The sequence below is a fragment of the Pinus tabuliformis genome, chromosome 8, assembly GCF_031772625.1.
Source record: "Pinus tabuliformis cultivar Carrire ecotype Pingquan chromosome 8, CPIR1, whole genome shotgun sequence".
Lineage (NCBI taxonomy): Eukaryota > Viridiplantae > Streptophyta > Pinopsida > Pinales > Pinaceae > Pinus > Pinus tabuliformis.
In genome coordinates this window covers 939,745,101-939,753,601 of record NC_142294.1, presented here as the reverse complement: position 1 = coordinate 939,753,601, position 8,501 = coordinate 939,745,101, and positions in this window count along the sequence as shown.

Sequence of the window (8,501 nt, the reverse complement as noted above, 5' to 3'; positions counted from 1 at the left end):
AGACCATCCTTCAAACTATTGTGGATGAAGGAGCTTCAACCTGTATCATGTCACTTTCTTGCTTGAAGGACATTAGTTCTCTTGAATTAAATTAGTCGCTGACTACTCTAAAGGCCTTGGATGGAAGAGGCTTCAAGGCTTACAGAATTTTGGCTTCATTGAAAGTTGAATTAGGTGGCAAGACAGTGTCAGTGGAAGTCGAAGTTATCGACGAACCATTAGATTGCAATATTCTACTAGGTCGTATGTGATTTTATGTTATGGTTGCTGTTGTTTCAACATATTTGAGAATGATAGCTTTCCCTCTTAAGGGGGGTATAATAACCATTGATAAACTCACTTTATTTGCCACCAATTTTCAAGTTATTGGAAGCATCCCTCTTGTGGTAGAAACCCCGCATCTGTATCAACATGTCAGGGTGGGACCGCTTAAGGATTCTTCCATCAATGGAACCTTTTCACTTCCTCCTACTTTTCCTCATCCCCTTCTCAACAAATCTAATTTGGTTTCCTATGTCAACATGATATCTTCTTGTGCTACTCCATCTGATCCTTGGATAGTACTGAATGAATCTAATATTGACACCTTTGGTGACTGCATGCCACTCAGTCCCATTGAGCTCGACTATGAAGCCATCTATTTGGCATGTGCAACACATTTTTATTTCTCCTCTTCGATCAATTGGGTTGATCATTCCTTAGATTACGACACATCCTTTGATCCCTTCTCTGGTACATTTTCTATTGATGAGAGCATCATGGAGATCATGATGCCAGATGATGTGCCGTGGGATGACCATCACCATCATTCCTCCTTGCCAGATTCCTCTGAGGATAATCTTAGTGATCTCTATTGACCCAATGTCGTTGAGATGTCTGTGAATTCTGTATCTATCCATGATATCTATTCTGAGAAGAATTTGTCAAATATTGAAGAGACTACCCCCCTTGATATTTCAATTAAACCCAAAATTATTGAGCATGTAAATATTGGTGCATCTTGCTCTCCCAATGAGATCAAGACCTATAAATCCCTTTTCCATGAATTTAGAGACGTTTTTGCTTGGTCTTATGAAGAGATTCCAAGTATCGACCCAAACATTGTTGTACATGAAATCAAAACATATCCTGATACTAAGCCAGTTTGACAACGCCTACGTCCAATACATCCTACAAAGGCTATTGCTATTAAGGCTGAAGTTGAAAACCTTCTACACGCTGGTTTCATCTACCCGGTAAATCTAACTGATTGGGTGTCAAACATTGTTCCTGTCATGAAGAAACAAGGAACAATTCGTGTGTGTGTCAATTACCAGGATATTAATCATGCTTGTCCTAAGGATAATTATCCTACCCCATTTATCGACCAGATTGTTGATGATTATGCTGGTAGTGAAGTATTTTCATTTATGGATGGCTTTTCTGGCTACAATCATATCAACATTCTCCCATCGGACCAACATAAAACTACATTTATTTGTCCATGGGGCACATTTGCATATCAAAAGCTCCCTTTTAGATTGAAAAATGTTGGGCAAAATATTTCAGAGGGCAATGAATTATGTCTTCCATGACATTAAGCACATCGTACAACCATATTTGGATTACCGACCTTCTCACTCGAAACATCGTGTTGATAATTCAATGCATCTTAGGGATATATTTTTACGTTGTAGGCATTATAACATTAGGCCCAATCCAAACAAGTGTGTGTTTTGTGTAAGCTCTGATCAACTTCTTGTCTTTGTTATACCGAAGAAAGGAATTCGTATATACCCATTGAAAGTCCAGGCGAGCCTAGATCTGCTTGCTCCTTCCTCTCTTGTTCAACTTCAATGACTCCAAGGGAAGGCTAAATTTCTATGGAGATTTGTTCCCAATGACGTCGAATTGACCAAAGTACCTAATCGCTTGTTAAAGAAAGGGGTTCCCTTCCATTGGGACAACACTACCCAAAAGGTGTTTGATGCCTTGAAAGATGTTCTGATTCGAGCATCATTATTGTATCTCTCGTATTACCAACGTGATTACTTCCTGTACCTTGTTGCTATAGTTACTACCATAGTTATGGTATTGGTCCAAGAGGATGATGTAGGGAACAAACATCCTATTTATTATTTGAGTCATAAATTAAATGATACTGATATCAAATATACTCATGTTGAAAAGTTAGCTTTGGCGGTTGTCCAGGTTGTCCAAAGGTTTTGTCATTATATCTTGCTTCATAAGACTATGGTTGTTTCCAATTGCAACCCATGAAATACATCTTGTCACAACAATTGTTGTGGGGCAAGACCTCCAAATGGATTGTCATCCTCGAGGAGTTCAATTTGGAGTTCATCAAATCCAATTCAAAGAAATCCTTAGTCTTTGTCAAATTGATATGTTACCTTCCCATTATCGAAATTGAAACGACATCTGACAATTCTATTCTAGACGACTTGTTGTTCCTGATAGATTCATCTGACCTGTGGTATGGAGACATCATCATATATATCCAGACCCATACTTTCTGGTCTGCTACCTCTTGCTCTGACCGACGATGTATCCAATATTAGGTTAAAAAATATATTATAATTGGCGACACCCTTTATCATCATGGTATTGATTCAGTTTTTCAAAGGTGCCTCACTCATGAGGAGGTCGAGAAATATGTAAATGAACGCCATACTGGGGTATGTGGTGGACGTATGTATAGTTATGCCACCGTGTAGAAGATTTTTCATGTTTACTACTTCTAGCCTACTATGTTTCGTGATTGCATCCTCGCAGTCCAAAAGTATCACGCCTGCAAGATATATGATCATAAAACTCGTGCTCCACCAGCTCCTTTACACCCTATTATCGTTGTTGGATATTTCGCGAAATGGGGCATTGACTTTATGACATGTAACCCTCACTTGGACGGGGGCATGACTACATCAATGTGGCGGTAAACTATTTTACAAAGTGGGTCGAGGAGATGCCTACATACAATAACACTAATGAAATAACTGCACTCTTTCTCTTCAATCATGTCATTGCAAGTTTTGTGTACAATAGGCTATAGTTATAGACCATGGGAAACATTTCGGTAATCACATGATGTGTAAACTCACTGCCAAGTTGGGCCTCCACCATGAGAGCTCAAATCCCTACTACCCTCAATTGAATGGGAAAGTTGAGGCAATCAAAAAAGTTTTGAAACAATGTTTCAATGCATGATAGGGATCCACAAATCAAATTGCCATATTATCCTTTATGCAGCCTTGTGGGCATATCGAACCTCTGTTCATAATTCTTCTAGATTCGCACCATTTCAATTGGTGTATGTTCTGGAAGCAATCCTTCCTATTGAGTGAAAAATTCCATGTTTAAAAATTGTTGTCAAACTCCTCCTTGCCACTTCCATAGAAGAAGAGTGTCTCTTGCATCTAACACGCTTAGATGAAACCCAGTGTGATGCCATGATGGCTAATGAAGCCCATAAGAAATGAATTAAGGTGCAATACGATAATAATGCCAAGCCTCGTGCCTTGTCAAAGGGTGACCTTGTCATGTTGTATGACCAAGGGTCTGATAAGTTAGGATCTGGGAAGTTCGAGATAATGTGGCTAGGCACGTATGTTGTTAAACATGTTCTTGCTACAGGGGCCTATGAGCTTGTTGATTTTGATGGAGTTCTATTGGCACAACCTAGAAATGGGTTGTACCTCAAAAAATAATATGCTAAAGTTATTTTTGGATAGTTCATTGTGTACATGTTGTATATACGTGTGTTGAGTGTATTTGCAGTGTGTTCCCTTCAGAGTTTCCTACGGTTTCTGTTAATCCTATTTACATATGGTTTGAAGATGTCGACGTCCCTTAAACCATATGTTAGTTATAATGATGGTGCTAGTCGTAGTAATCTATTGTTGTTGCGACAAACACCCTCCAAAATTTTACCTACACTTGAATTTTGGAGCCTACTGTGGATCTTATGATCAGTCATTCCGTGGCCACTTCTTGACCAATCGAAGTCACTTGCTCACATATTCTCAGTTTGCATTGAGTTCATGAATGCATTATTCTATGCAAGCTTGAATAAGCATAGAATAATCCTTCGAGACAGTGTTTGTGCAATGTTCATCCCATGTCAACAATCAGTGCACACTGTTATTGACAATCTCTAACTTTTGGCTACATTTGTACTTCCACTTTGGTGAGTTTTCCAAACTATCGCTTTTGCATCTTCAATTTTGAGAGTGTCATTTTCATGTTTTAAATTATTGCTTTTTCTTGCTTTCATTCTAATTACTGCCATTTTCATGTTATCTTCACTGTGCCATGTTTCGCTTTCACTGTTGTTCACGAATCACAAGCGTCGTCCCCCCTTTTCTCTTCATATAGTAAATGTCATATTTTCACATGTTAGTTGTCGCATAATGTGTATAAGCTTGTTTTGGTGGTTTAAAGAGGTTATATTTATGTAAATTAGTTGATCTAACCATGTAAACATTCTTCGCACTCATTCCCAAAGTTTTAAGCATTGTCGCACAAGTGTTGTCGCTCTTGTCACAAAGTGTATCTTTAATGTCGCACTTGGAATAGGATGTCGCAATGTTGTTGCATTAAGGAAAGTATGCTTTTCATGTGTTTTGAGTGTCCCTTGTTGTGTCGTCAACTAAACTAAGTGTGTGATCATGTTCAATTCTTGCATTTAGTCAACTTCTTCTCACTCATCCAACACTTAGTCCAAATTTGAAAAAACTCCCGACCGGGCCAGTCAGCCTCATCCAAACCCCATGAAGTACGCACTGCATAGTCTCAGTCCTCAAGTATCAATTTTGTCTCTTGGAATTGAGAAATGCGCACTCTCTTCCTCCTAGAACTACGCATTTCACAACTTCAGTGCTCAAGCCCAGCCTGTGAGTCCCAAAAATGCACAATATTTCTCTCCAACCAAGATAGAATTGTGCATTCTACAGTCTCAGTCCTCAAGCCTCAATCTTGATCTCCTTAACTGTGCAACTTCAAAATCATCTAGCCTCCTTTCCTTCCAGTACTACACATTTCGCAATTTTCAATGCTCGTGCTCGACCCTTGGCCTCTAGAATTGCGCAATCATGCCCTCTAGTTAGGCCTGAACTGTTCATTGCGCAATCTTAGACCTAAATCCTAGTCCTTGAGCTCTTGATTTGTGTTATCACCTAGTCTCCTCTACCTTCTAGAATTGAACAATTGACTTAAACAATGCAAAACCCCTCAGCCTGGTTCACTGACTCCCAAAATTGTGAAATCTACTTGTCTAGTCAAGCATGAACTGTGCATTGCATAGTATCAAGGCTTAAGCTTCACGATAGACTGCATGAGTTGCACAACTAAGCAGTTATTGAGCCTCTCCCCTAGCCTATCACCTGGTTCCAGGTTAGTCAGTGGATCATCATGCAACATGTCAGATTAGGGGTTTATTGTACTGATATCATCTGATCATGAGTGGATTGCAGATGCAGGTACTGTATCATGTTATGGCAAGATGATGAATAAGAAAGTGGAGAAGGAGGACATGCTAGAAGATAACCTAAGGATATGAGGAGATAATATGATCATTAGGAAAGAAGACGAAGGAACACTGGAACATAACAAAAGATGGAAGATCAAGACCACATTTAAGACTCATTACATTCAAGTCATAAGGAGGAGGAAGAAGAAGAACATGCACCATATTTTCAAGAAGACAGGAAGAAATAAACAACAAAACATGACTTGAGATTGCCATGTCATCATGCATTCAATGTCATCAGTGTCATGTCATTTCGTGTCATGAGTCATCATGTGCCACATCATTTGTGATCATGTAATTCTATATTGGAAAATGTAATGTGAAGTAGAAGTCCAAGAGTCATCTATGTAATGTGAAGAGTCATGTAAGAAGTGGAAAGTCATGAGAAGTCAAATAGTCATGAGGGTAGTCCAAGAGTCATAAGGGAGGTGAAGGATCACCCCATTCATTATATATACACCCAAAAGGAATTTTCACCTTGGCTCCTCCCGTAAGGCATTAGAGAGACAAACTAGTTTTTTTGGGGAGCAAGGAGTGGCTCCAATGCTACAATATTGAAGCAAGTGGTCTGCATTGTATACACATGTCTTGGAACTTTTACTTAATATCAAAAGCCTCATGGCCAACACATTCTTCATGCATGTGTTATCGGGAAAACTAGCGTCCAGTCAGAGCTGCTAGTCCCACTAATACGGGTAGCTATCTTAGAAACGAACAAACTAAAGTTACTTGTGTTTTCCTTTATGAGAGATAGATGAGAGAGAAGCAGAGAATACCAACCTCAGTCTTTCGCTAGTCTCCTTGCTCATTTCCTCTCTCCCTTGATAGAGCTTTTGCCACTCCTTTCTCGCTTGTCCCGATTCAAAGAACACCTGTAGAGTCAAAGTAACAAAATACCATCAAAGCATAGATATCTATAACCATAAACAATGTAGGATCAGATGTACATTAACCATATAAATGCATATACAAATACAAGATTCAGAGATATACAAGCATATGGAGGAAAACTCAAATAGCTTTATTGATAGAAGTAGTAGAAGAGAGGAATACAACCAAGCTGTCTGATCCAGCATAATCCTCCCAGCATGAAAGCCCTCTTCACCTCATATAAAGCAAGATCACCCAACAATGTCTTCAAAGAGAAACCAACAACACTTCCTTGCAAATTACAAAATTCCAGCCTCCAGATCTCTAGGATGAGGGATCCATATATAGATGTTTGCAGGAGAGTGAGTAAGCTTCTGGGATTTTGATTAGTGTCATTTCACTGATAGTTCTTGGTTCCACTTGGAGATTTCATGATCTCTTACTCATCCCTGGGCGAATTCAGAGAGGTAATTGTCATATGAGCAGTTTCTAGAAGATTCTTTGAGTTTCCACCTAGAAAACTGCTTCTACCATTTGTTTGCTCTCGCTCATTGCACCCTATAGAAGGGCTTTCCAATATGCATCGCACCCCCCGTGTGTAATAGGTGAGATGCATCGCAACCTATGCATGGAGCAGTCTGTATGGTCCAGTTTTGACCAGTTCTGAGTAGTTTTTCAGGGAGAACTTCTGGGAGATGATGTAATCAGCTGACCTTGTTCCTTTAGGGTATGAAACAACACTTTTAGGGGTTTAGAAGCACTTGGTTTATGGACATAAGTGATTGGGGTTGCAGTGCCCAAATATATCTATAACAGTTGCCCCCTAAAGCATGAGGTCGTAAATCTTTTGATGTCGGGTGAAATGCTTTATAATGAGGATCCGAGGTTTTTCGAACTGGAAGGTGACCTGTAATAAGATACAATACAATACATTATCTTCATAATATTTTCATGATATAGATGAGGCGGGTATTCCCATGCTCAACTTTATAAATTCACTTTCATGTACATAGGACAGACAATCGTTTGTGTGGCAGACTGATGATTTTGGTAGAGTCATCATCCCTTAGCTTGGATGATTATCTGTGCAGCAAATATGTACATTTGATGTCTTTATTTTCCTGAATATATCGCATCTCGGATGGATGAAACTAGATCCAGGGTCTTCAAACTCGTTCAATATTCGCTCAAAGTACAAGTCGATCCATGTGAAAATATGTTCTGATGTCGAACATGGAAAGACATCGCCTGATTACCAACCAATGATGTAAGCTGTTAACAGGCGTGAGAGGAATCACCGATAATGATAATGACCCTCAAGGTACTGCAGTACAATTCACGTGGTGTGAATACATGAGTTGATGTCGAACACCATGCAAAATCTTTCGGTCAAATGCCATTGATGTAAACCTGTTTCCGGAAGTGAGAAACATGCCATTGAGGCATGCAAGCTTCAAAGTACTGAAAGGGTTGTTCCTAAGTCGACTTCTTGGATAGTGAATTGATGTCGACAAGAAGTGACCCGTTGTAGGAGGTCCTTAATGAATCCCACATCTACGACACGGAACGGAGCAAATGATTTTGTGGAGGTGAAAACGATCTGATGATACAAGGTTCAGGGTGGTGGTCATGAAAAATGGAGAGTGAAGGTATTGCAACGGATGAGGCGTTAGCTAGGTTGGTGAATTCTCTGAGTGACTTCTCTTGAACATATCGGCGACACTAAAATGGATTGGTAGCGTTAACCCTAAAAATGGATGGTACGACAGACCAATGGTGATATGACCGGTGAATGGAATAACCCAACCTGAATCAATCATGGTGATAGAGTGAAAGTGTCATGTTCAAGAGCAACCTGCTACCAATGAAGTTATTCAAGTTTTCTTCCCTTTTTCCCTAGTCATTGTTGACCAGTACCTCTTTATTTTTGTCAAGCTTGAGGAGAAGAACATATGCTTGTTCTATAATTTTCCCTTCAGGCAAACCTATCGCTATGTTTTAATGAGCCTAGCGACAGTGAAACTCGCTCTTGTCTGCATGGACAAGTTTGTCGCTATTGTTTTAATGAGTTTAACGACAAAGATAACTCAGTCCTTTTCAATTTTAG